Genomic DNA, 27,543 nt, shown 5'->3' with positions numbered 1-27,543 from the left:
GACTTGGTAAAGCTGTCAATTATGACACTGGCATCGCATATGGGCAGGGGGTGGAGTCCTGTCCTTTTCACTTCTGATCCAGCTCCCTACTAATGTGCCTGGGAAAGCAGTGGAGGATGGTCAAAGTGCCTGGACCCTACACCTATGTGAGAACCCCAGATGAAGCTCCTGGCTCCTGGCTTTGGCTTAACTCAGTCCTGGCCTAGTTCCAGCCATCATGGCCATTTGGGGAGTGAACTAGCACACTGAACTCTCACTGCCTTTGAAATAAATAAAATAATTATTTAAAAAAATAATGAGGGTCCGGCACTGTGGAATAGCAGGTAAAGCCACTGCCTGCAGTGCCTGCATCCCATATGGGCACTGATTCAAATACCGGCTACTCTGGTTCTGATACAGATCTCTACTATAGCCTGAGAAAGCAGTAGAAAATGGCCCAAGTCCTTGGGACCCTGGTTTCACATGGGAGACCTGTAGGAAGCTCCTGGTGCTAGCTTCAGATAGGCACAGAAGCTCCAGCAGCTGGGGCCAACTGGAAACTGAACCATAGGATGGAAGACCTCTCTCTCTTTCTGCCTCTCCTCTCTGTGTAACTTTTCAGATACATAAATAAATATTTAAAAAATAAACAAATAAATAATGAGTTTGTCACTACATATATTTATATTTGAGAACGCATCTAGTTGATACCTAGAAACATTTATCAAAATGAGAGTATGGAAGTTCAAATTATCTCAGAAGTAAGAATATGCACATAAGGTTAAAAAAACAATTAAGATTAAAAAATTGTACATGTTCAATGCTACTTCAACTAATATGTGTCACAGGAAATATGAAATTTCAGCAAATAAAGTAAGTCTCAAAATACACAAGACAACTCACTAATGGACAATTCATAAATAAAATAAATGCCTTGAAGATTATTAAAATCAGTAAATTCTGTCACAATATTTACCATAGATAGGAGCTAATAAAGTCCTCAGAATTATCTAAAGATTATGACACTTTACTATTTAATACTACATTTCATAATTATTTATTAATTTAATTCAGTAGATGCCTGATACTGTTAGGGTTCTGAAGATACAGCAAACTTATAAACAGAATTAAACATGTAAAAAGTTCTGAATATTGGAGAGCAGCATGATGCCGGAATAGGAAGGGAGCACACTGATAGCCTGGGAAGAGAGTTTAATAAAAGTGGAGATAATGCAGGTTCAAGGAAGAGTAGGGGAAGAAACAGCAGAGGAAACTCTTCTGGAACTAGTGATTCAGAGTGGACCTGCGTGGAGAGCATGGGAGCCCACGGTTTGGGACACCAGTGGCAGAAACAACACACCAGCACTAGAATGCGAGGTGAACCAAACCTCAATAGCCTGAGACACAGGCGGGCAAGCAGAAAGAGGAGACTAGAGGGAACGAGGCTTGAAACCCCATGGGGAAGAGTTCACCAGGCTAACTAGAAGAAAGAGGAAAAGAAAAGTGACCAATATGGACGTGAGTTTCTCTTTCTTCACTCCCCTCTCAAAGGCAAGCAAGACAAAGAGCAGGCACCATTTTGGACATAGGTCATAAGCAGGGTGACCTCAGGTCTGCACTGGCCCTGAGCCTAGCAGAAAAACCTGACTCTGAGGGTGGAGGGTGAAATAACAGGAGATTAGGACCTAGTGAATGTGTGGTGCTAATGAACTGAGACTGTGAAAAAAGAGATGGTGGGTGAGAGAACTCACGGAATTCACGTGAATACTCTCCAGAGACACTACAATTTGGTAATCTTGGCAACCCAGTGGGAGACTGCAGGAGAATTTGAGCCCACACTGAGGACAGAACAGATTCTCTGTGTGGTCCTTGGGAAAGAGCTTCCAATCTCTGGCTCCTGTGGGAATATCATTCGCCTGCTAACTACCTCCAATTCCACTCAGCTGTGCGGAATCACTTCACTTTTGAATCAAAAAAAGAAAGAAAGAAAGAAAGAGAGATTTACCACACCTAACCTGGAAGTGTTACGTTTGGCACACCCTTAACCCTGAGGAACCAAACACAGGCCTCAGGCCACACCCATCTGAAGCCTCTAAGGCTCCAACAAAAGTAGAAAGTCCACTTAATACAGTCATAGTATAACAAGAAAAAACACCACAGCGAGGGAAGAAGAATCCAAAGAATATCTCCACAGTGCCAAACAACAAATGCAGAAACCGAGGAAACAAGAACAAGGAAGACATTATGACACCCCCAAAAGAACAAGAGACCCCAAGCCAAGATTATGAAGATGATGAGATGGAAGAAATGCAACATACAGATTTCAAAAAATTTATGATAAGAACAATTAGAAGTTGAATGGGAGAGGGAAGAGATATATAATTTGGGACATGCTCAGGCTGACTTGCCCCAAGTGGTGGAGTTGGAAGCATACCAGGGGATTCCAATTCAATCCCATCGAGGTGGCATGTACCAATGCCATCTCACTGTTCCAGGTGATCAGTTTCAGTTCACAGTTGGTCATGGTGAAGGGACTGGGAGTCAAAGGGAGCACATAGACAAGTCTAGTACCTGCTAACGCTAACCGATGGAGTAAATAAAGGGGAGAGTGATCCAACATGGGAAGTGAGATACTCAGCAGACTCATAGAATGGCAGATGTCCTAAATAGCACTCTGGCCTCAGAATCAGCCCTAAAGGCATTCGGAGCTGGCTGAAAAGCTCATGAGAGTATTTCAGGCATGGAAAGCCAAGACACTCTGGCAAAAGATCTCTGCGAGTGAGATCCCAGTGGAAAGAACAGGCCATCAAAGAAGGAGGTACCTTTCTCTGAAGGGAGGAGAGAACCTCCACTTTGACTATGAGCTTGTCTAAACAAGATAAGAATCGGAGAACTCAGAGGGCTTCCATAGCCTTGGAAACTCATGACTGGAGCATAGTGAGATTACTGATGCCATAGACAGGAGTGTCAATTGGTAAAGTCAACAACAGGAGTCACTGTGCACTTACTCCTCATGTAGGATCTCTATCCTTAATGTGCTGTACATTGAGATTTAATGCTATAACGAGTACTCAAACAATATATTTCACTTTGTGTTTCTATGGGGGTGCAAACTGTTGAAATCCTTACTTAATGCATACTAAACTGATCCTCTGTAAAAAAAAAAAAAAAAAAAAAAGAAAAGAAATTATCAATTCCCAACTTGACTCTCACTGGGATTAAACATGACAATAGGTCTGCTCTGATTTCATCATCATTTTAAAAAATCATCTATTATTTTTCACTTTATGTTTCTGTGTGGGAGCAAACTGTTGAAATCCATACTTAATGTATACTAAGCTGATCTTCTGTATATTAAGATAATCGAAAATGAATCTTGATGTGAATGGAAGGGGAGAGGGAGTGGGAAAGGGGAGGGTTGTGGGTGGGAGGGACGGTATGTGGGGAAAGCCATTGTAATCCATAAGTCGTACTTTGGAAATTTATATGCATTAAATAAAAGTTTAAAAAAAAAAAAAAGAAGTTTTCAAAATCAAATGCTTGAGCTACAGAATTCCTAACTGGACAGGATAGAAAATCACCTTCGAGAAAATGAAATCCTAAGGAGGAATCAAAATGAAACACAGAAACTAGTAGAACAGGAAAATGTGATAATGAAGAGAAATCAAAATGAAATGAAGAACTCAATAGATCAAATGACAAACACATTATAGAGCCTTAAAGACAGAGTCAGTGAAACAGAAGAGAGAATATTGGACTTAGAAGACAGAGCACAGGAAAGTATAGAGTCAAACCAAAGAAAAGAAAAGAGGATATTAGAAATCTAAAAAATATTGTTGGGAATCTAGAGGATACTATTAAAAAACCCAACATTCGGGTTCTAGGAGTTCCTGAAGGCATGGAGAGAGACAGAAAGGATTAGAAGGCCTTTTTAGTGAGATACTTGCAGAGAAATTCCCAGATTTGGAGAAGGTCAGAGACATCCTAGTACAGGAAGCTCATAGAACCCCTAGTAAACATGACCAAAAGAGATCCTCACCACGACACGTTGTGATCAAACTCACCACAGTGAAACATAAAGAAAAGATCCTAAAATGTGCAAGAGAGAAACGTCAGATTAGTCTCAGATCTCAAATTAGACTCACAGCAGACTTCTCATCAGTAATCCTACAAGCTAGGAGGGTTGGTGAGACACAGCCCAGGTACTAAGAGAGAAAAACTGCCAGTCCAGAATATTATACCCTGCAAAGATATCATTTGTGAATGCAGGTGAAATAAAGACCTTTCACAACAAACAGAAATTGAAAGAATTTGTCACCACTCATCCAGCCCTGCAAAAGATGCTTAAAGATATGTTACACACAGAAACACAGAAAAACGGTCATCAAAATGAAAGAAGGTAAAGGAAGGAAATCTCACAGCAAAAGATCACAGGAAGTTCAAAGCATATATTAGAAAATATATTTGGCAAATGGTAGGGCAAAGTTACCACTTATCATTAGTCACATTGAACGTTAATGGCCTGAACTGTCCAGTTAAAAGACACCGATTGGCTGATTGGGTTAAGGAACAAAACCCATCTATTTGCTGCTTACAAGAAACACATCTTTGCAACAAAGATGCATACAGACTGAAAGTAAAAGGCTGGAAAAAGATATTCCATGTCAACATAAATGAAAAACGAGTGGGCATAGCCATCTTAATCCCTGTTAAATATAAGAGTGGGAATAAGAGAAGGAGGGGATGTACAGTTTGGGACATGCTCAATCAGACTTGCCCAAATGGTGGAGTTAGAATTGTGCCAGGGGATTCCAATACAATCCCATCAAGGTGGCATGTACCAATAGCATCTCACTCGTCCAAGTGATCAATTTCAGTTCACAATTGATCACGCTGATAGGTCTAAGAGTTAAAGGGATCACACAAACAAGACTAGTGTCTGCGAATACTAACTGATAGAATCAAAAAGGGAGAACAATCCATCATGGGAAGCAGGATACACAGCAGACTCATAAAATGGCAGATGTCCTAAATAGCACTCTGGACTCAGAATCAGCCCTTAAGGCATTTGGATATGGCTGAAGACCCCATGAGAGTATTTTAGGCATGGAAAGCCAAGAAACTCTGGAAAAAAAAAGAAGACGACCTAAATGAAAGATCTCTATGAGTGAGATCCCAGTAGAAAGAACGGATCCATCAAAGAAGGAGTTACCTTTCTCTGAAGGGAGGAGAGAACTTCCACTTTGACCATGACCCTGTCAGAATAAGATCGAAGTCAGCAAACTCAATAGGCTTCCATAGGCTTGGCAACTCATGACTAGAGCCTAGGGAGATTACTGACGCCATAAACAAGAGTGTTAAATTGTTAAGTCACTGTGTACTTACTTCTCATGTGGGATCTGTCCTTAATGTGTTGTCCAATGTGAAGTAATGCTATGACTACTACTGAAACAGTATTTTACATTTTGTATTTCTGTGTGGGTGCAAACTGATGAAATCTTTACTTAATATATACTAAATCGATCTTCTGTATATAAAGGTAATTGAAAATGAATCTTGATGTGATTGGAATGGGAGAGGGAGCGGGAGGTGGGAGGGGTGTGAGTGGGAGGGAAATTATGGGGGGGACCATTGTAATCCATAAACTGTACTTTGGAAATTTATATTTACTAAGGAAAAGAAGGAAAAAAAGTTCTGAATATGTTGAAAGAATAAGAAATTACAAAGTATTTTGACAGAAGAACTTTTATCAGTCTAAACTTAATTATTTAAAATCTTATTCTTCATTAGCTGTGATTTTATAATTTTGCTAAGAATATAAATCAGTAATCTAAATATTAACATTGAAATTGACCAAATGTATCCTTGTGTTGATTTTTGTTTCAGCATTACTCATGCACATTGAGTATGAGTGATTTTCATGTGCTTTCTACTGTGAGAAAATATTTTGACAACTCCATGATATATACAACTCAAAAATATTAGCTCAATCCCACACATAATAAGAAATCTAAGATATGATATATTCAGTAAAACTTTGCCATTTTAATGGAACTGAAACAGTGATTTTTGTTATATTCTCCACACCACATACAATCATTCATGGAGGGTCATAAATAACATATCACATTACCCAATTTCTCAAATGTAGCCTATATTTAAACTGCATTTGAAAAGATTATTACAAGTGACTGGCAGCCATTTAAAGTTTTGTACACCTATTTGCAAATTTTGTAATGTTCATAGTTAAGAGAAAATTTTTTTCTTTTGCATATATTTTAGTATATGATAAGTTTGTAAATTCTTAATTTCTGAGCATATTTACAGCATTTTTTTCCATTAGGATTAATTTATGACATAGTAAATAGTTTGATAAGGCATGGGTACAATTTTAGAAGATGAGACAAGAACAAGTATTACACAGATATAAAGCTCCCCCTGGGAACCAGACATAGTAGCAATGATCTTTTGAGGTCACTGAGTGGCTTTGTGAGTTGCCAAGTTTGCAACCATGTCACCCTCTCTTGCACAAATTTTCTTTAGAAAGTGATTCACAGGGAACATTTTACCATCACCACATTTGTTTATAAAATATCTACTGAAGTCATGATTTGAAAAACAGTCTACAAGTTAGGAGTTACAGTTATGACTCCATGTTTGCAAGAGCATATTTTAAGTTAGCTCGCTGGTTAATATTTCTTAAGAAGCTCTAAAATGTCGACCTTGTCACAAGACTCCTGTGAAACAAGATACATACATATACTTATATATATATATGTATATATACATAATATATACATGTTTAATTTATAACTATAATATATAGTTAAATATCAAGGCATAATGAAGTAAAATCTTTAATCTTGTTCTCACTAGAATTATATTCTACCTTAACTAGCTAATTTTTATAAAGGCAGTAAGCATAATGCCTTCTTGGAAAAATAATATATATTTCTGTAAAGCCCTTTTTAAAAATTTACTGTTGAAATATTGATGTGTTGAAATTAGGGCCAAATTATTTAAATGCTTAATAATAAAAATGGAAGTAGTATGAACACTATTTTTAATTTAAAAATTTTCAGAAAAGCTTATTCACATGATGACATGCTGCTAAACACTTACTTACACTAAATCTATCATAAACATGAGATGCCTTACCAGGGGAAATATGTGATATTCTCAGCAAAATATAAGCTTTATTTTTGTGACAAGTCTTCTTTTAAAAAAAGTGCACAACTATACTTTTCATGGTAAAAGTGTGAATTAATTCATTTTTCAATATCTTCTGCCAATAGGATTTCCTATAATGCTTTTTTGTTTAACTTCTTTAACATGATTTCACTTTTGTAGGTGTTGATTAGAGAATGTTTCATTGTATGAGAGAGCCATTTGTTCAGTCTCAAGTTAAACTGGATCTTGCTTTTAGAACAGCTGTATAAAAATGATTAGATATTTAAGTAATATGGGCCACTGTAAAAACCAATACAATATATCCTAGTAGTTTAGCTGTGTTATACGTATGATATGTAGCTATATAATTGCTAAAGTAACATTTGTATGCAATAATACATTTTATAAAAATAAATGGAGAGAAATAATTGCATGATTACCAGATAAATAAAATGCCATGTGGCTCATAAAATTGGCATTAATTGAATAAACCTTTTCCATACACTACTGTTTCTCTTGATATTTAGCTTATAAAATAAAAACATCAGCACCCCTTACTTACTAGGTACATACAGTCAACTCACTATCCATAAGTTAATGATGTTAAATGAAATATATTAGAACAAACTGACAATGAAAAGCAATATATATTGGGTCAATTGAGTACTCCAGGGAAACCTCACATTGTAGTTGAAAAAAGATAGATTGACATCATAGACGAAAAGGGAGGAATGGAAAATAGAGCTTCCTTAAGTCTTTGAAATGCAGTAGAGGAAAAGAGAAATGACAAAAAGAAATTTTGCAATGTAGCAAGAATTGTGTTTTCCTTATAACACAGTAGTTAAGAAGAATATCAATATTGCATTCCTGTTGTAGCAGGGGATGACAATATTAAAAGATAGTGTATTCTCAAGTCAGACACAGAAAGGTAAATACCACATGTTCTTGCTTATATGTGGATGCTCTTTTAAAAAAGAAAAAAATGAAAAAGAAAGAAATGTTTATGTGTTTCTGTATTGCTGCAAATACAGTTTTATCACATTTTGTGAAATTTTATCATATTTTAAGAAATGAATGGTTAAGAATATTATACTATTATAGTTTTAATGATCTGTGAATATTTTAAGAATTACTGTATATGGATGAAATGGTCATTTTTGCTTGTAAACCTTGTGTATATTCCCCATGAGCTAGGGTTATTTTTATTTTTTTGCATGCTAAACATTTTATTTGGGAGAGTATTGTCTACGATTACAATATAAATGAAACACATGTTATTTCAAAAAGTAGAAAAAAAGAAAGAGAAAAAGAGAGAGAAAGAGAGAAAAAAACGGAAGGAAGGAAGGAAGGAAGGAAGGAAGGAAGGAAGGAAGGAAGGGAGGGAGGGAGGGAGGAAGGAAGGAAAGAAGGAAGGAAGGAAGGAAGGAAGGAAGGAAGGAAGGAAGGAAGGAAGGAAAGAAACGAGGAGGGAAAAAGGGAGGAAGGGAGGAAGGGAGAAAGAGGGAGGGAATATCAGTATATTCTTAGAATTGCATTTACGAATAATATTGAATATGTTCTCTTTGTATTGATATCATATTTTTTAATTTTATTTTTATTTTTTGACAGGCAGAGTGGACAGTGAGAGAGACAGAGAGAAAGGTCTTCCTTTGCCGTTGGTTCACCCTCCAATGGCCACCGCAGCCGGTGCGCTGTGGCCGGCGCACTGCACTGATCTGGTGGCAGGAGCCAGGTACTTCTCCTGGTCTCCCATGGGGTGCAGGGCCCAAGCACCTGGGCCATCCTCCACTGCACTCCCTGGCCACAGCAGAGAGCTGGCCTGGAAGAGGGGCAACCGGGACAGAATCCGACACCCCGACCGGGACTAGAACCCAGTGTGCCAGCACCGCTAGGCGGAGGATTAGCCTAGTGAGCCGCGGCACCAACCTGTATTAATATCATATTAACATAAAAATAAAGTAAGAATAAAATAAAAGTCACCCCAAAAATAAACCAAAAAAAGAAACACAAAAACAAACAAAAAGATAGTATATATATTTTTTATTTGTAAGGCAGAGGCAGATAGAGAGGGAAATGTATTTCATCCACTGAATAACTCCCCAGCTGTTTGCAATGGCTGGAGCTATATGGATCCAAAGTCAGGAGCCAGGAGCTTCTTCTGGGTCTTCCACGTGGGTGCAGAGGTCCAAGGACTTAGGCCATCTTCTACTGCTTTTCGAGGCCAGAGAAGAGAGCTCAATTGGAAGTAGAACAGCAGGGAAAAGACCTGGCACCATATGGGATGCCAGTACCACAGAGTGGGACTTTAACTTGCTGTGCCTCAGTGCCAGCCCAATTGTGTGTTCTTTATTGTTGGATATTCTGTAATTGCTAAGATCTGAAACTTTTTTTTTTTCTCGTAGAACATATACATTCTCTGGATCTAATTTTCCTTTGTTCCCTTATTATTGTTGAACATTTTATTAATTATCATATTTACCAGTTATTCTTCATATTTATTGTATTCAAAAATCAAATTGAAGCTTCAAACATGGTTCCTCCAGGTATAATAATGGAAAATGAAGGAGCAAACACAGGGTGAAATCTTAAAAATCTTTTGATGAGTAGATTGCAGATTTATAAACAGAAAAACAAACATGATAAACTACAAATGTATATATTAGTGTTTAACACAAATTTTAGTTTCTAAGTAGTTAGGGAGGAATAATTAGAATTTACTAATATTTCAGTGCATAACTAAACAAAATATGTCATCGAAGTTTGTAATTTTTGATGTTCAGTTGAATACAGTGCAGATTTCTATCATTTTGGATCAACAGAGACAAGTAATCCCCAAGAAGGGAAAAAAAATATTTCTTTCATTTTGGAGTGATAGAGGAGATTGAAATTAATGCATTGAATAAAATTTTTGAAAGTCATCCCAAAAGAAAGAATGTTATTGAAAAGGTAGAAACATCTTTAAGATTTGATCTTCAGTAGAGTGTTTTTTGATACTTCCAAGAATCCTTTGTCTTGGCTTATTAATGCTTCCATGTGGTACATATAAATATGCCATGGTCAACACTTGCTGTTTTCACAGCAAGATAATCAATTACACAATTTACTGCTACCTCCTTAGATTTAGATATCTGTTCAGAATATGATCTAGGTTAAAATTTCCTTCCAATTTGGGTCTTTCTCAATTTCATAAAGGCATTTAGATAATTACTATTAGGACAGTACAAAGCTGTCAACTGGTTTTAAATTATGTGCAGCCCTTCCAATATTTGCCTCTACTGTTAACAGGATCTTAAAATTTCCTACTTGCTTTTTGAGCATTTGATAATATATTATTTATAATGAGTTCCTGGAAAGAAGAAATTTACATTTAATAGATTTCTACTCTTAATATCTTACCCTACAGTTAGAACTTTATATTCTTCAACTGATTTTATTATTATGTTAATAAATAAATGTTACTTACATGTAAATATGCTATAACTCAAAAGAGTTTAAAAAAAAGGTTACCCAAGGTAGCATGAAGTGATGAAAATGAAAACAAACCCAAGGTTTTTCAAAGAATTCAAAATTCAAAAAATTCAAAATTCAGAATTCAAAAATTCATCTGAGATGCACTTTGTAATATGAACTCTATATTATTCCTTTCAAAAAAAAAAAAAAAAACAATCTCAGCTTCCAGGTTCAAAGCCTAAGTTCAAAGCTTATTTTCAAATTTATGTTTCTGTTTGCTTAAGAATATGGTGATGTCTATAGTGAGTTTAAAGAAAAACTAAAGTATAACAAATGCTTTTTGATAAAAAATGATAGTACAATGAATATTCTCTGGCATTATTTGTAGGAGAATAAATTTAGATAACTGACAATGTAGTCAAGCAGTAGGAAAAAGCTGATACTTGAAAACAAGTACTGAGGTTGCCAAGGTGGATAAGGCCACTTCCTGCAGTGCTGGCATCCCCTATGAATGCCGGTTAAATCCAGCTGTTCCACTTCCAATCCAGCTCTCTGAGATGGCCAGGGAAAACAGTAGAAGATGGCCCAAGTCCTCCCACACCCACATGGGAGACTTGAGGGAGGCTCTTGGCTCTTGTCTTCAGATCCACACAGCTCTGACTGATGCGGCCATCTGGGAAGTGAACCAGTGGATAAAAGACCTCTCCCCCTGCCCCCACCTCTGCCTCTCTGTAACTCTGCCTTCAAGTAAATAAATAAGTCTTAAAAAAATAAAATAGGTACTTTATTTATGAACTAATTTAAAAATAAAGGATCATTTAAATACCTACATATTCACTTATTCATATTGATTCATAGTTTCTGGTTGGACATTCATCTGATTACACCATGGAAAAATATTTTTAAAAGGTTATGATGGGCAGCTGGCGCCGTGGCTCACTAGGCTAATCCTCTGCCTTGCGGCGACGGCACACCGGGTTCTAGTCCTGGTCGGGGCACCGGATTCTGTCCCGGTTGCCCCTCTTCCAGGCCAGCTCTCTGCTGTGGCCAGGGAGTGCAGTGGAGGATGGCCCAAGTGCTTGGGCCCTGCACCCCATGGGAGACCAGGAGAAGTACCTGGCTCCTGCCATCGGATCAGCGCGGTGCGCTGCAGCAGCGCGCCAGCCACGGAGGCCATTGGAGGGTGAACCAACGGCAAAAGGAAGCCCTTTCTCTCTGTCTCTCTCTCTCACTGTCCACTCTGCCTGTCAAAAAAAAAAAAAAAAAAGGTTATGATGGGGAGAGGAGCTTCCAAGCTGATGGAGTAGGGAGGAAGCTTACTGCTCAATTCTGCTCAATTCTAGGAGAAGATAGCTTTAAAAAAGTGGAGAGAGTACAGTCTCAGGGAAGAGTTAGGGAGAAAAATACAGAGGAAGCTCTACACAAATTAGAGGGACACAATGGACTGAGGTGGAGGATGTGGATGCCCACAAATCACAATCCTATCAGCTGAGAGCCTAAATACCAGTGTTGGAGAGTGAGATGAGACCAGACTGCAGTAGGCCAAGCGACTGGCAATAAAGTGACATGAAGAGTCTAGAGGGAACCCAGCCTGGAGCTCCGTGGGGGATAGCATACCTGCCAAACTAGAGCAGAAAAAATGAAAGGATGGACAGGATTCTCTCTCCCCAGTCACCTTACAACGGTGCCTGTAGCAAGCCAATAGATCGGGTGCCATTTTGTACATACATAACAGCTGTGCCAGATTGTGTCCACACCCATAACCAAGACGGGAATTGAATCAGTAATAAAGATCCCTCCAAAAAAGAAAAGCCAAAGTGTGGGGCCGGTGCAATGACCCACGTGGTTAATCCTCTGCCTGCAGCGCCAGCATCCCATATGCGTGCCGGGTTCTAGTTACAGTTGCTCCTCTTCCAGTCCAGCTTTATGTGTGGCCTGTCAGGGCAGTGGAGGATGGCCTAAGTGCTTGGGCCTCTGCACCCACATGGGAGACCAAGAAGAAGCACCTGGCTCCTGGCTTCGCATCGGTGCAGCACCGGCAGGAGCAGCCATTCAGGAATTGAACCAATGGAAGGAAGACCTTTCTCTCTGTCTCTCTCTCACTGTCTATAATTCTACCTGTCAAATAATAAAAAAAAAGCCTAGAACTGGATGGCTTCCCTGCTGAATTCTACTGAACATATAAAGAACTAATTATTCTCAAGTTATTTAAAACAATTGAAAAAGAGGTAATCCTCCCAAATTCTTTCCATGAAGCCAGCGTTACTTTAATGCCTAAACCTGAAAAAGATACAGCAGAAAAAGAGAATTTCATCAATTTCCTTGATGAACATAGATGCAAAAATCCTCAAAAAGATTCTAGCCAATCGAATGCAACAACACATCAGAAAGATCATCTATCCACACAATGTGGGATTTATACCTGATATGCAGGGATGGTTCAAAATTTGCAATTTTGATATATCACAGTAACAAATGGAAAATCAAATTGATATATTGCAGTAACAAATGGAAAATCAAAATCCATATGATTATCTCAATGGATGCAGAGAAAGCATTTGATAAAATACAACACCCTTTCATGATAAAAATTCTAAGCAAAATGGATATAGAAGGAATATTCCTCAACACAATCAAAGCAATTTGTGACAAACCCATGTCCACTGTTCTGTAGAGTGGGGAAAAGTTGAAAGTATTCTGACTAGATAGGTACCAGATAAGGATGCCCACTGTCACCACTGCTATTCAATGTAGTCCTGGAATTTTTAGCCAGAGCTATTAGGCAAGAAAAAGAAATCAAAGGGATAAAAATTAGGAAGGAGAAAGTCAAAATATCCCTATTTGTAGATGACATGGTCCAAAAGACTCCACCAAGAGACTATTGGACCTCATAGGAGAATTTGGTAAAGTAACAGAATATAAAATCAATACACAAAAATCAACAACCTTTGTATACATAGACAATGCAAAGGATGGGATTGAACTTCTAAGATCAATCTCATTCACAATAGCTACAAAAAAAATCAAATGCCCTGGAATATATTTAACCAAGGATGTTAAGTATCTCTACAATGAGAAATACAAAATATTAAAGAAAGAAATAAAAGATACAAAAAACTGGAAAAATCTTCCATGTTTATGAATTAGGAGAATCAATATCATCAAATTATCCATTCTTCCGAAAGCAATTTACAGATTCAATGAGATTTCAATCATAATAATAAAGATATTCTTCTCAGATCTAGAAAAAATAATGATGAAATTCATATGGCTTCACCAGAGACCTCGAATAGCTAAAGCAATCCTATACATCAAAAATAAAGCCAGAGGCATCACAATACCAGATTTCAAAACATACTACAAGGTATTTATAATTGAAACAGCCTGATATTGGTACAAAAATAGATTGATAGAAAATTGGAACAGAATATAAATGGCAGATATCAATCTAAACATTTACAACCAACTTACATTTGATCAAGGAGCTAAAATCAATCCCTGGAGCAAGGACAGTCTTTTCAACAAATCAGGCTGGGGAAACTGGATTTCCAAATGCAGAAGTATGAACCAAAACCCCTACCTTAGACCTTACACAAAAAATCTGCTCAACATGGATTAAAGATCTAAATTTATGGCCCAACAGCATCAAATTATTAGAGAACATTGAGGAAACTCTGCAAGACATTGCCACAGGAAATGAGCTCTTGGGAAAGACACCTGAAGCACAAGCAATCAAAGCCAAAATGAACACGTGGGATTACATCTAATTGAAAAGCTTCTGTGCTGCAAAAGAAACACTGAGGAATGTGAAGAGGCAACCGACAGAATGGGAGAAATTATTTGCAAACTATGCAACTCATAAAGGATTAATATAAAAAATATAAAGAGATCAATAAACAATAAGTAAACAACAACAATAAATAAACATAATAAAACAACCCAGTTAAGAAATTGGTAAAGAACTTAAACAGACATTTTTCAAAAAATGAAATCCAAATAGACAACAGATACATAGAAAAATTTTCAGTATCACTAGTCATCAGGGAAATGCGAATCAAAACCACAATGAGATTTCATCTCCTGCCAGTTAGATGGCTTTCACACAAAAATCAACAAACAACAAATACTGCCGAGGACGTGGAGAAAAAGGTACCCTAATCCACTGTTGGTGTAAATGTAAACTGGTAGTCACCATGAAAGGCAATATGGAGATACGTCAAAAATCTGATTATAGACCTACCATTTGTCCCAGCTATTTCACTCTTGGGAATTTACCCAGGGAAATGAAATCAGTAAATTAAATATTTATCTGCACCCCCATGTTTATTGCAGCTCAATTCACAACAGTTAATACATGAAATAAACCTAAATGCCCATCAACCAAAGACTGGATAAAGAAATTATGGAATATGTACACTATGGAATACTATACAGCAGTAAAAAATAAAATCCAGTCATTTGCAACAAAATGGATGAATCTGAAAAACATCATTCTTAGTGAAATAAGCCAGTCCTAACAGGAAAAATACCATATGCTCTCCTTGTTCTGTGAGAACTTACATAACACCTAAAACAAAATCTGTACTAGTGAAATTGATACTTTGAGAATCTTGACTGTTGAGGAACAGTTTCTTTTTTGTTTTCTTTTTCTTTTTTTTTCTTCATACTATTTGTGGAACACTTTCCTTAACACAGAGTTAATCACATGTGTATAAAGTCAATTGAAAATAGATCGCAGTGAGAAATAAGAGTGGGGATAAGAGAGGGAGGAGGAAGTTTGTAACTTTAAAGCTGTATAGTTCAGCATACATTCCTAAGGACTAACTTCTAAGGGTACACTTTAAAAACTTGTCATGAGACCCTAAATCCCATTAAGCTATGTGGTAAAAATGCCATTAAGTGTTAAAGTGTTCATATTAAATTCTAAAGTGAACATATAGACAGGATTAAGTGTTAAAGGGATCACATAAAGAGGACCAAGTGTCTTGTAATAACAGTAGATAGAATTAAATAGGAGAGAATGTTCCAACATGGGAAGCAGTCACACTGTGACCTCAGAATCAGCCCTTATGTTTTTATAGGCAGGCTGAAAAGCTTGTGAGAGCTTTTCAAGCACAGAAAGCCAAGGCACTGTGACAAAAAATGTTCCACATGAGGACCTCTGTGAGACTCCAGTGGATAGAAGTGGCCATCAAAGAATAATGTACTTTTCTGTAAAGAGAGGAGAGAATTTCCACTTTGTTTATGGTCTTGTCTAAATACTGTTAGAGGTTGTGGATTCAAAAGTCTTCCATAACCTGGGAAGCTCTTGTCAAGAGCCTTTGGTGGTCACTGATGTCATACATGAGAGTGTTAACTGTTAAATTAACACCAGGAATCACTGTAAACTAACTTCCCATGCAGGACCTCTGTCCTCAATGAATTGTATTATGAGAATTAACTGTAAAACTTGTTCTCAAACAGTTTTATTGTTTGTTTGTTTGTGCTTGGGTGTGTAATTTGTTGAAATCTTTACTTAGTATAGAGTGGTATTCTGTGTACAAAGTTAATTCAAAATGAATCTTAATGTAGAATGGGACTTAGAAGGTGAGAGGTAGGGGGAGGAGAGGTGACAGTGTGGAAAGGTGGGCAGGTATGGTAGTAAGAATAACTATATTCCTAAAGTTGTACTTATGAAATTTGTATTCCTTAAAAATATCTAATCAAAAAATAAATATTAAAAAAATTAGGCTTTGGAGAGGTGGAGGCAAGATGGCAGTATAGGAAGGGAGCACACTGATAGTCTGGGGAGAGATAGTTTAATAAAAGTAGAGATACTGCAGGTTCAAGGAAGAGTAGGGGAGGAAACATCAGAAGAAACTCTTCCGGAATGCGTGATTCACAGTGGACCTGCGTGGAGAGCGTGGGAGCCCACAGTTCGAGACACCAGCGGCAGACTCAACACACCAGCGCTGGAACGCGAGGTGAGCCGAACCTCAATAGCCCGAGACACCGGCAGGCAAGCAGAGAGAGGAGACTAGAGGGAACGACCCCCGGGGGGGGGGGGGAGTTCACCAGGCTAACTGGAAGAGAGAGAGAGAAAAAAAAAAGGTGCCTGGTACGGACACGGGTTTCTCTCTCTCCGCTCACCTCTCAAGGGCAAGCAAGACAAAGAGAAGGCGCCATCTTGGACATACATAATAAGCAGAGCGACCTCAGGTCTGCACCGGCCCTGAGCCTAGCAGAAAAACCTGACTCTGGGCGGGGCGAATTAACAGGAGATTAGGACCTAGTAAATTTGTGGTGCTACTGAACTGAGACTGTGAAAAAAGAGACAGTGGGGGAGAGAACTCACAGAATTCACGTGAGTACTCTCCAGAGACGCTACAATTCCGTACTTTGGCAAACCAGTGGGAGACTGAAGGAGAATTTGAGCCCACTCTGAGTGCCGAACAGATTCCCTGTGTGGTCCTTGGGAAAGAGCTTCCAATCTCTGGCTCCTGTGGGTATATCATTTGCTTGCTAACTACCTCCAACTTCGTTCAGCTGTGTGGAATTACTTCCCGTTTGAATCAAAAAAAGAAAGAGAGAGAGAAATTTACCACACCTAACCTGGGAGTGTCACCTTTGGCACACCAAACAGAGCTCTCAGGCCACACCCATCTCAAGCCCTAAGGCTCCATCAAAAACAGATAGTCCACTTAATCTAGAGTCATAGTATAACAAGAAAAAGCACCACAGTGAAGAAACCAAATATCTCCAATATGCCAAATAACAATCGCAAAAACCGAGGTAATAAAAACAAGGAAGTCACCATGACACCCTCAAATGAAAAAGACACCCCAATTCAAGATTATGAAGATGATGACATAGAAGAAATGCAAGAAGCAGATCTCAAAAAATTTATAAGAACATTAAGAAGTTCTCAAAAACAAATTCTTGAACTACAGAAATCCTTAATGGACAAGATAGAAAATCTCCCTCGTGAAAATGAAATATTAAGGAGGAATCAAAATGAAACGAAACAACTAGTACAACAGGAAACTGAGATAGTGACTGAAGTGAAGAATTCAATAGATCAAATGAAAAACACAATAGAGAGCCTTACAAACAGAATGGGTGAAGCAGAAGAGAGAATATCGGACTTAGAAGACAGAGAACAGGAAAGGATACAGTCAGACCAAAGAAAAGAAGAGGAAATTAGAAATCTAAAACATATTGTCGGGAATCTGCAGGATACTATTAAAAAACCCAACATTCGGGTTCTAGGAGTTCCTGAAGGCATGGAGAGAGACAGAAAGGATTAGAAGGCCTTTTTAGTGAGATATTAGCAGAAAATTTCCCAGGTTTGGAGAAGGTCAGAGACATCCTAGTACAGGAAGCTCACAGAACCCCTAACAAACACGACCAAAAGAGATCCTCACCACGACACGTTGTAATTAAACTCTCCACAGTGAAACATAAAGAAAAGATCCTAAAATGTGCAAGAGAGAAATGTCAGATTACTCTCAGAGGATCTCCAATCAGACTCACAGCTGACTTCTCATCAGAAACTCTACAAGCTAGGAGGGAATGGCGAGATATAGCCCAGGTACTAAGAGAGAAAAACTGCCAGTCCAGAATATTATATCCTGCAAAGCTCTCATTTGTGAATGAAGGTGAAATAAAGACTTTTCATAGCAAACAGAAATTGAAAGAATTTGTCGCCACTCGTCCAGCCCTGCAACAGATGCTTAAAGATGTGTTACACACAGAAACACAGAATCATGGTCATCAATATGAAAGAAGGTAAAGGAAGGAAACCTCACAGCAAAAGATCACAGGGAATTCAAAGCATATATTAGAACTTATCTTTGGCAAATGGCAGGGCAAAGTTACCACTTTTCATTAGTCACATGAAATGTTAATGGCCTGAACTGTCCAGTTAAAAGACACCGATTGGCTGATTGGGTTAAGGAACAAAACCCATCTATTTGCTGCTTACAAGAAACACATCTTTCCAACAAAGACCTATACAGACTGAAAGTGAAAGGCTGGAAAAAATATTCCATGCCAACAGAAATGAAAAAAGAGTGGGTGTAGCCATCTTAATATCGGACAACATAGACTTTACCACAAAAACTGTTAAGAGAGACAAAGAGGAGCACTATATAATGATTAAGGGATCAATACAACAAGAAGATATAACAATTATCAATGTATATGCACTTAACTACAGGGCACCAGTTTATCTAAAAGATTTGTTAACGGACTTAAAGGGAGACTTAGACCCCAATACAATAGTACTGGGGGACTTCAATACTCCGCTCTCAGAAATAGACAGATCAATAGGACAGAAGATCAACAAGGATAAAGTAGATTTAAACGACACTATAGCCCAAATGGATCTAACAGATATATACAGAACTTTCAATCCTACAGCTAAAGATTTTACATTCTTCTCAGCAGTACATGGAACCTTCTCTAGGATTGACCACATACTAGGCCATAAAGCAAGTCTCAGCAAATTCAAAAGAATTAGAATCATACCATGCAGCTTCTCAGACCATAAAGGAATGAAGTTGGAAATTAGCAACTCAGGAATCCCTAGAGCATACGCAAACACATGGAGATTGAACAACATGCTCCTGAATGAACAATGGGTCATAGAAGAAATTAAAAGAGAAATCAAAAATTTCTGGAAGTAAATGAGGATAATAGCACAACATACCAAAACTTATGGGACGCAGCAAAAGCAGTGTTAAGAGGAAAGTTTATATCAATAGGTGCCTACATCAAGAAATTGGAAAAGCACCAAATAGATGAGCTTTCAATTCACATCAAAGATCTAGAAAACCTACAGCAAACCAGACCCAAATCTAGTAGGAGAAGAGATATAATTAAAATCAGAGAAGAAATCAACAGGATTGAATCAAGAAAAACATTCCAAAAAATCAGCCAAACGAGGAGCTGGTTTTTTGAAAAAATAAACAAAATTGATACCCCATTGGCCCAACTAACTAAAGAAAGAAGAGAAAAGACCCAAATCAATAAAATCAGAGATGAAAAAGGAAATGTAACAACAGACACCACAGAAATAAAAAGAATCATCAGAAATTACTACAAGGACTTGTATGCCAGCAAACAGGGAAACCTATCAGAAATGGATAGATTCCTGGACACATGCAACCTACCTAAATTGAACCAGGAAGACATTGAAAACCTAAACAGACCAAAACTGAAACAGAAATTGAAACAGTAATAAAGGCCCTCCCAACAAAGAAAAGCCCAGGACCAGATGGATTCACTGCTGAATTCTACCAGACATTTAAAGAAAAACTGACTCCAATTCTTCTCAAACTATTCAGAACAATCGAAGAAGAGGGAATCCTCCCAAATTCTTTCTATGAAGCCAGCATCACCTTAATTCCTAAGCCGGAAAAAGATGCAGCACTGAAAGAGAATTGCAGACCAATATCCCTGATGAACATAGATGCAAAAATCCTCAATAAAATTCTCACCAATAGAATGCAACAACACATCAGAAAGATCATCCACCCAGACCAAGTGGGATTTATCCCCTGTATGCAGAGATGTTTTAACGTGCGCAAGACAATCAATGTGATACACCACATTAACAGACTGCAGAAGAAAAACCATATGATTATCTCAATAGATGCCGAAAAAGCATTTGATAAAATACAACACCCGTTCATGATGAAAACTCTAAGCAAACTGGGTTTGGAAGAAACATTCCTCAATACAATCAAAGCAATCTATCAAAAACCCACGGCCAACATCCTATTGAATGGGGAATAGTTGGAAGCATTTCCACTGTGATCTGGTACCAGACAGGGATGCCCACTCTCACCACTGCTATTCAATATACTTCTGGAGGTTCTAGCCAGAGCTATTAGGCAAGAAAAAGAAATTAAAGGGATACAAATTGGGAAGGAAGAACTCAAACTATCCCTCTTTGCAGATGACATGATTCTTTATTTAGGGGACCCAAAGAACTCTACTAAGAGACTATTGGAACTCATAGAAGAGTTTGGCAAAGTAGCAGGGTATAAAATCAATGCACAAAAATCAACAGCCTTTGTATACACAGACAATGCCATGGCTGAGGAAGAACTTCTAAGATCAATCCCATTCACAATAGCTACAAAAACAATCAAATACCTTGGCATAAACTTAACCAAGGACGTTCAAGATCTCTATGATGAAAATTACAAAACCTTAAAGAAAGAAATAGAAGAGGATACCAAGAAATGGAAAAATCTTCCATGCTCATGGATTGGAAGAATCAATATCATCAAAATGTCCATTCTCACAAAAGCAATTTATACATTCAGTGCAATACCAATCAAGATACCGAAGACCTTCTTCTCAGATCTGGAAAAAATGGTGCTGAAATTTATATGGAGGCACAAGAGACCTTGAATAGCTAAAGCAATGTTGTACAACAAAAACAAAGCCGGAGGCATCACAATACCAGATTTCAGGACATACTACAGGGCAGTTGTAATCAAAACAGCATGGTACTGGTACAGAAACAGATGGATAGACCAATGGAACAGAATTGAAACACCAGAAATCAACCCAAACATCTACAGCCAACTTATTTGATCAAGGATATAAAACTAATTACTGAAGCAAGAACAGTCTATTGAATAAATGGTGCTGGGAAAATTGGATTTCCACGTGCAGAATCATGAAGCAAGACCCCTACCTTACACCTTACACAAAAATCCACTCAACATGGATTAAAGACCTAATCTACGACCTGACACCATCAAGCTACTAGAGAACATTGGAGAAACCCTTCAAGATATTGGCACAGGCAAAGAATTTCTGGAAAAGACCCGGGAGGCACAGGCAGTCAAAGCCAAAATCAACTATAGGGATTGCATCAAATTGAGAAGTTTCTGTACTGCAAAAGAAGCAGTCAGGAGAGTGAAGAGACAACCAACAGAATGGGAAAAAATATTTGCAAACTATGCAACAGATAAAGGGATAATAACCAGAATCTACAAAGAGATCAAGAAACTCCACAAAAACAAAACCAACAACCCACTTAAGAGATGGGCCAAGGACCTCAATAGACATTTTTCAAAAGAGGAAATCCAAATGGCCAACAGGCACATGAAAAAATGTTCAAGGTCATTAGCAATCAGGGAAATGCAATGAGGTTTCACCTCACCCCGGTTAGAATGGCTCACATGCGGAAATCTACCAACAACAGATGCTGGCGAGGATGTGCAGAAAAGGGGACACTAACCCACTGTTGGTGGGAATGCAAACTGGTCAAGCCACTATGGAAGTCAGTCTGGAGATTCCTCAGAAACCTGAAGATAACCCTACCGTTCAACCCAGCCATCCCACTCCTTGGAATTTACCCAAAGGAATTTAAATTGGCAAACAAAAAAGCGGTCTGCACCCTAACGTTTATTGCAGCTCAATTCACAATAGCTAAGACCTGGAACCAACCTAAATGCCCATCAACGGTAGACTGGATAAAGAAATTATGGGATATGTACTCTTTAGAATACTATACCACAGTAAGAAACAACAAAATCCAGTCATTTGCAACAACATGGAGGTATCTGGAACACATCATGCTGAGTGAAATAAGCCAGTCCCAAAGGGACAAATACCATATGTTCTCCCTGATCGGTGACAACTGACTGAACACCAAAAAGGAAACCTGTTGAAGTGAAATGGACACTATGGGAAACGGTGACTTGATCAGCATAGCCCTGACTGTTAATGAACAACTTAATACATTATCCCTCTTAGTAGTTTTTTTGTCTGTTCTACTTAATATGACTGGCTTAATTCTGTAATTAATACACAGTTATTCTTAAGTGTTGAAATTTAACTGAAATGTGATCCCTGTTAAACATAAGAGTAGGAATAAGAAAGGGAACAGATGTACAATTTGGGACATGCTCAAGCTGACTTGCCCCAAATGGTAGAGTTAGAAACATACCAGGGGACTCCAATTTAATCCCATCAAGGTGGCATGTACCAATGCCATCTCACCAGTCCAAGTGATCAATTTCAGTTCACAATTGATCATAATGAAAGGACTAAGAGTCAAAGGGAGCACATAAACAAGTCTAGTACCTGCTAATACTAACTGATAGAATAAATAAAGGGGAGAGTGATCCAACATGGGAAGCAAGATACTCAGCAGACTCATAGAATGGCAGATGTCCTAAATAGCACTCTGGCCTCAGAATCAGCCCTAAAGGCATTCCGATCTGGCTGAAAAGCCCATGAGAGTATTTCAGGCATGGAAAGCAAAGACACTCTGGCAAAAAAAAAAAAAAAAAAAAAAAAAAAAAAAAAAAAAAAAAACCCTAAATGAAAGATTTCTGTGAGTGAGATCCCATTGGAAAGAATAGGTCTTCAAAGAAGGAGGTACCTTTCTCTGAAGGGAGGAGAGAACTCCACTTTGAATATGACCTTGTCTAAACAAGATAAGAGTTGGTGAACTCAAAAGGCTTCCATAGCCTTGGAAACTCATGACTGGTGCATAGGGAGATTACTGATACCATAAACAGGAGTGTCAATTTGTAAAGTCAACAACAGGAGTCACTGTGCACTTACTCCTCATGTAGGATCTCTGTCCTTAATGTGCTGTACATTGAGACTAAATGGTATAATGAGTACTCAAAAAGTATATTTCGCTTTGTGTTTCTATGGGGGTGCAAACTGTTGAAATCTTTACTTAATGCATACTAAACTGATCTTCTGTAAAAAAAAAAAAAAAAGAAATTATCAATTCCCAACTTGACTCTCACTGGGATTAAACATGACAATAGGTCTGATCTGATTTCATCATCATTTAAAAAATCATCTATTATTTTTCACTTTATGTTTGTGTGGGAGCAAACTGTTGAAATCTTTTCTCAATGTATGCTAAATTGATCTTCTGTATATAAAGAGAATCGAAAATGAATCCTCATGTGAATGGAAGGGGAGATGGAGTAGGAAAGGGGAGGGATGCGGGTGGGAGAGACGATATGGGGGGGAAGCCATTGTAATCCATAAACCGTACTTTGGAAATTTATATTCATTAAATAAAAGTTAAAAAAAATTAAAAAAAATTTAGGCTTTATGATAATAAATTTACAAAAGGTTATGGGGTGAAAATTACTGTGACAGAAAGCTATTATGCCTTACCCAACTAAGAAAAATTAGTAAAGATTTCCTTGAACAGGCATGTTGTGAACCAAATATTAATAGAATAGTTGGATATCAGAGTTGTAATACAAATAATATCAGACACTGTATGATGAAGGTGTTTCAAATCCAGTCTAATGGTTTAGTCTTTTTTAAAGTTGGTAATAGTTTTTGAGACATTTTTAAACAAAGAAATTGAATGCTAGGTTTTAAAGAGTTTTCATACAGCACTCTACAGATTGGATTGGGTGTGGAAGTGCATTAGATTCATGAAGGCTAATTGAATGGATCTGGTCAGAATCCAGAAAAATCATGAAAGGGCTCTTAAAAGAAATTGGGGGAATGTCTAATAGAAAATAGGAGCAGTTTTATAGTATTTAAGATAATGATTTTACCAAATTTAGTGACTCATTCAATATCAGAAATGAGAAGATAAAAGGATCCTAGGCCTTATTTTGCATCATTAAATACACACAAAAATACTATTTATGGACATTGAAATAAACCAATAAGCTTACATTTGACCATACAACATAATTTGATAAGAGGACAGAGATTAACAACAACCTTCTATACCTATTACAGTTATGGGGCACCTCATTAAGTGCACCTCTGCTTTACATTATTAACTGAGCTCCTGATAACACAATGATGAATTATAGAAGACACCTTCAAGTGTAGGTTTTGATTGTAGTAATATATATGAGTGAAACCTGAACAAATAATAAAAGAGCTGTCAATTAGTCTGTAATTTGAAAGTTTAGTCTGCAATCCAAGAAAGAACAGTAGCAGAGAAAAAAAGTTTTGAGAATTATTAACTTGCAGGCACTGGGAGAAAGAACCAAGGTAACAAAGGAAATAAAGTAATTTACTGAATAGAGTCAGTGGCAAAACCCAGGAAACGTTGAAATTTAAGTAAGCATAGAAGATGAAAATCTAACACAGAACACTGGAGACTAACATATAAAAGTTAGAGAAAAACTGGTAATTTTATTATAGAAGGGAGAAGAAATAGCAGTGGTTAACACTATTATGTGTTTCTGTGAAATCACATAGTAAAACAACAACAATAACCTTAACAACTATTGACAAGGGAAGCAGAAATATCATTGGTAACATCAAGGACAACAATGCAAATGGAAAGTAGGTAAGGGGCTAAATTGTAAATACATTTGAGATTGGGAATTAATCTTAACTATGGGCTACTCGCCTAAGAACTTTTAATACTGGAGAAGACAAATTTTTCAGTAGCTCCAGAAGGCAGATCATAATAGGATAGTAGATTATTTATTCTCATAACCCTGTTTTATTTAAAATGGAGCAGTATGGACAGAGAAAGAACAGTAAGACGGGGAAACAATTGCAATAAAACTGAAGAAGAGACAAGTCACGGAGCAAATTCTCACCAGGCTAAAAATTATGAATTCTAAAACACGTTATAATTACACTTCCCCAGGATCTCAAGCACTTTCATCTCAGATGGGATGACAATGGGAACAGAGTAATGCAATGCACATAATTTTCCAGGTCAAGAGGGTAAATTTATTGGTGGGGTTTGTATCTCCTTACAACTATTAGTTTGTGAATTAGGAGATAAGACTGTTGTATGGCAAGGGTTTTGTGAACTGAGAGTGAGCTTTGAGAATCAAGCAGGGTCACAATGAAAGGATGTAGGATACAAATTGTATAGAATAGAGAACTCCTATGAGCTTAGGGTCCTTCGTATTTTGTGGTGTTGTCATGCATTTTTTTTTTTAGTCTAACTACACTCATTGGAAAAAATGGAAGGCTAATTTAAAAAATACTTGGCAATATTATTTTTTAAAGATTTTATTTATTTCTTTGAGAGAGAGAGAGATTTACAGCCAGAGGGAGAGACAGAGAAAAAAGTCTTACATCTGCTTGTTCACTGTGCAAATGGCCAAAATGGTCAGAGCTGGGCCAAAGTGAAGCCAAGAGCCAGCAGATTCTTTCGGGTCTCCTGAGAAGTGCAGGGGCCCAAGGACTTAGGCCATCTTCTATTGCTTTCCCAGACCATAGCTGAAAGCTGGATTGGAAGAGGCACAGCTCAGACATGAACTGGTGCCATATGGGATACCAATATCACAGATGGAGGCTTAGCCTTCTACACCACAGTACTGGACCCTAGCAATATTATACAACAATATTTAACAATATTGACAGCAACAAAGATGAAAATGATTAGTTAACAAGAGAATAAAGTAAATAAAAATGAGTTACTATCAGAATGATATGGTTTGGTACAAATAAGGAAAAACATATACTGAAAATTAGAAATTCCATGGTAAATATTCAGAAATGTCTTTAAAAATAAATGAATGTTTCTGTAAATGTCAATATCTACAGTGATTTATACTAATCTTTCTCTAATTAAAAGAAACAACTTTTAAATGGATCTTTATTCACATAAATTTCAAATTTATGGAAGTGTGTGTTTAGCCCATGAGTTAAGATACCAGATAGCAAGTATGAGTGTCACAACCAAGTACTTCCGGTTAAATTCTCCCTGATTCTAGTTTCTTGCTATTGCAAACCCTTGAGGGAACAAGTGATAGCTCAAGACCTAAGATCTGTAGTTTCTATCTGATGAACACTCAAATAAACAAAAATTAAAAACATAATTACTCATGAGTCAATTTTAGTATTCAATTTCATATTCTTAAGGAATATGTGCTCTATGAGTTTTAGAAAAAGGTATAAAATCTATGTAAAAACAGAATGTCATAGGCAATGCTTTCACAATGTGCAACAAGAAAAAGACCTGCTTCATCAAGTGAGATGAATTTGAAGTTTGAGCACTAAATGTTTGCAGCACCATGGAACTTTTCAATCCTTATGCATCTCCACTTTATACTCTGAATTTTTAAATTTAATGCTGGCCCTAATATGCTCACATTTACTTGAGATACAGGACCTTCCCTGTGAGACATACCTTTAATACCTATGTTCTAAAGGTTCAGTTGTATTTATGCAATTCAATTCAAACAGGTGCATTATGCCAAAAATATTCTATAGAGAGAGACTCTTTCAGCTACAAATAAAGTTAATACTGTCACAAATAGTTTATTAGACTATTTTTGATGACATTTGACTAGGTTATCTTCCTTGTTTCCCAGAGACATTCCTTCAGGAAAGGGAAAGAATTTTCTGTAGGTCTATTGCCAACCTTTTACTTCTAGAAACATACTTATGTATTTGATGATTTGATAATCTCCAATATTCATTTAAATTCTTAGCCTCTCATGAGGGGAATTGTAGAGTATTTAAAAATCAGTATTTTAGTACTGTTGCTTACAAAATAATATCAGTAGCTCCCAGCTGCTTTCTGCATATTTTGGGGGTAAAGAATATCTAAAGTTTTATCATAAAGTACTTGTTATTGGGATCCTTTTATTTTTGAGAACCCTCTGAAAATGACTTCACATATGAGAGGTTGCTTTGTTTTGGTATTTCATAGCCCTATGCCTTTTTTTGCAATTATATGATATGTGCTCATACTCCCTCTGTAAGTGACAGAATTAAGGGGTAGAGATGTATAGATATACCTGATGATGCAATGTAACAGCTGGTCAATGCATCTCAGGAACAAACATAATTCTCTAACGCTTCAAAGTGTGGTGTTAAAACTATCCAAGCCATTTCGTAATACCGCAAAACTACAAAATAATCATCTATTTAAAAGTGTGTTTATACAAAATCTAAACAGAAGAGCAGGTGGTGCTAGGGTGGGGGTGGGGAAGCACTCTCACCCTTACAGAATCCTACAGCAGAGAT

The sequence above is a fragment of the Oryctolagus cuniculus genome, chromosome 9, assembly GCF_964237555.1.
Source record: "Oryctolagus cuniculus chromosome 9, mOryCun1.1, whole genome shotgun sequence".
In the NCBI taxonomy this organism is placed as follows: domain Eukaryota; kingdom Metazoa; phylum Chordata; class Mammalia; order Lagomorpha; family Leporidae; genus Oryctolagus; species Oryctolagus cuniculus.
This window is presented reverse-complemented; position numbering follows the sequence as displayed.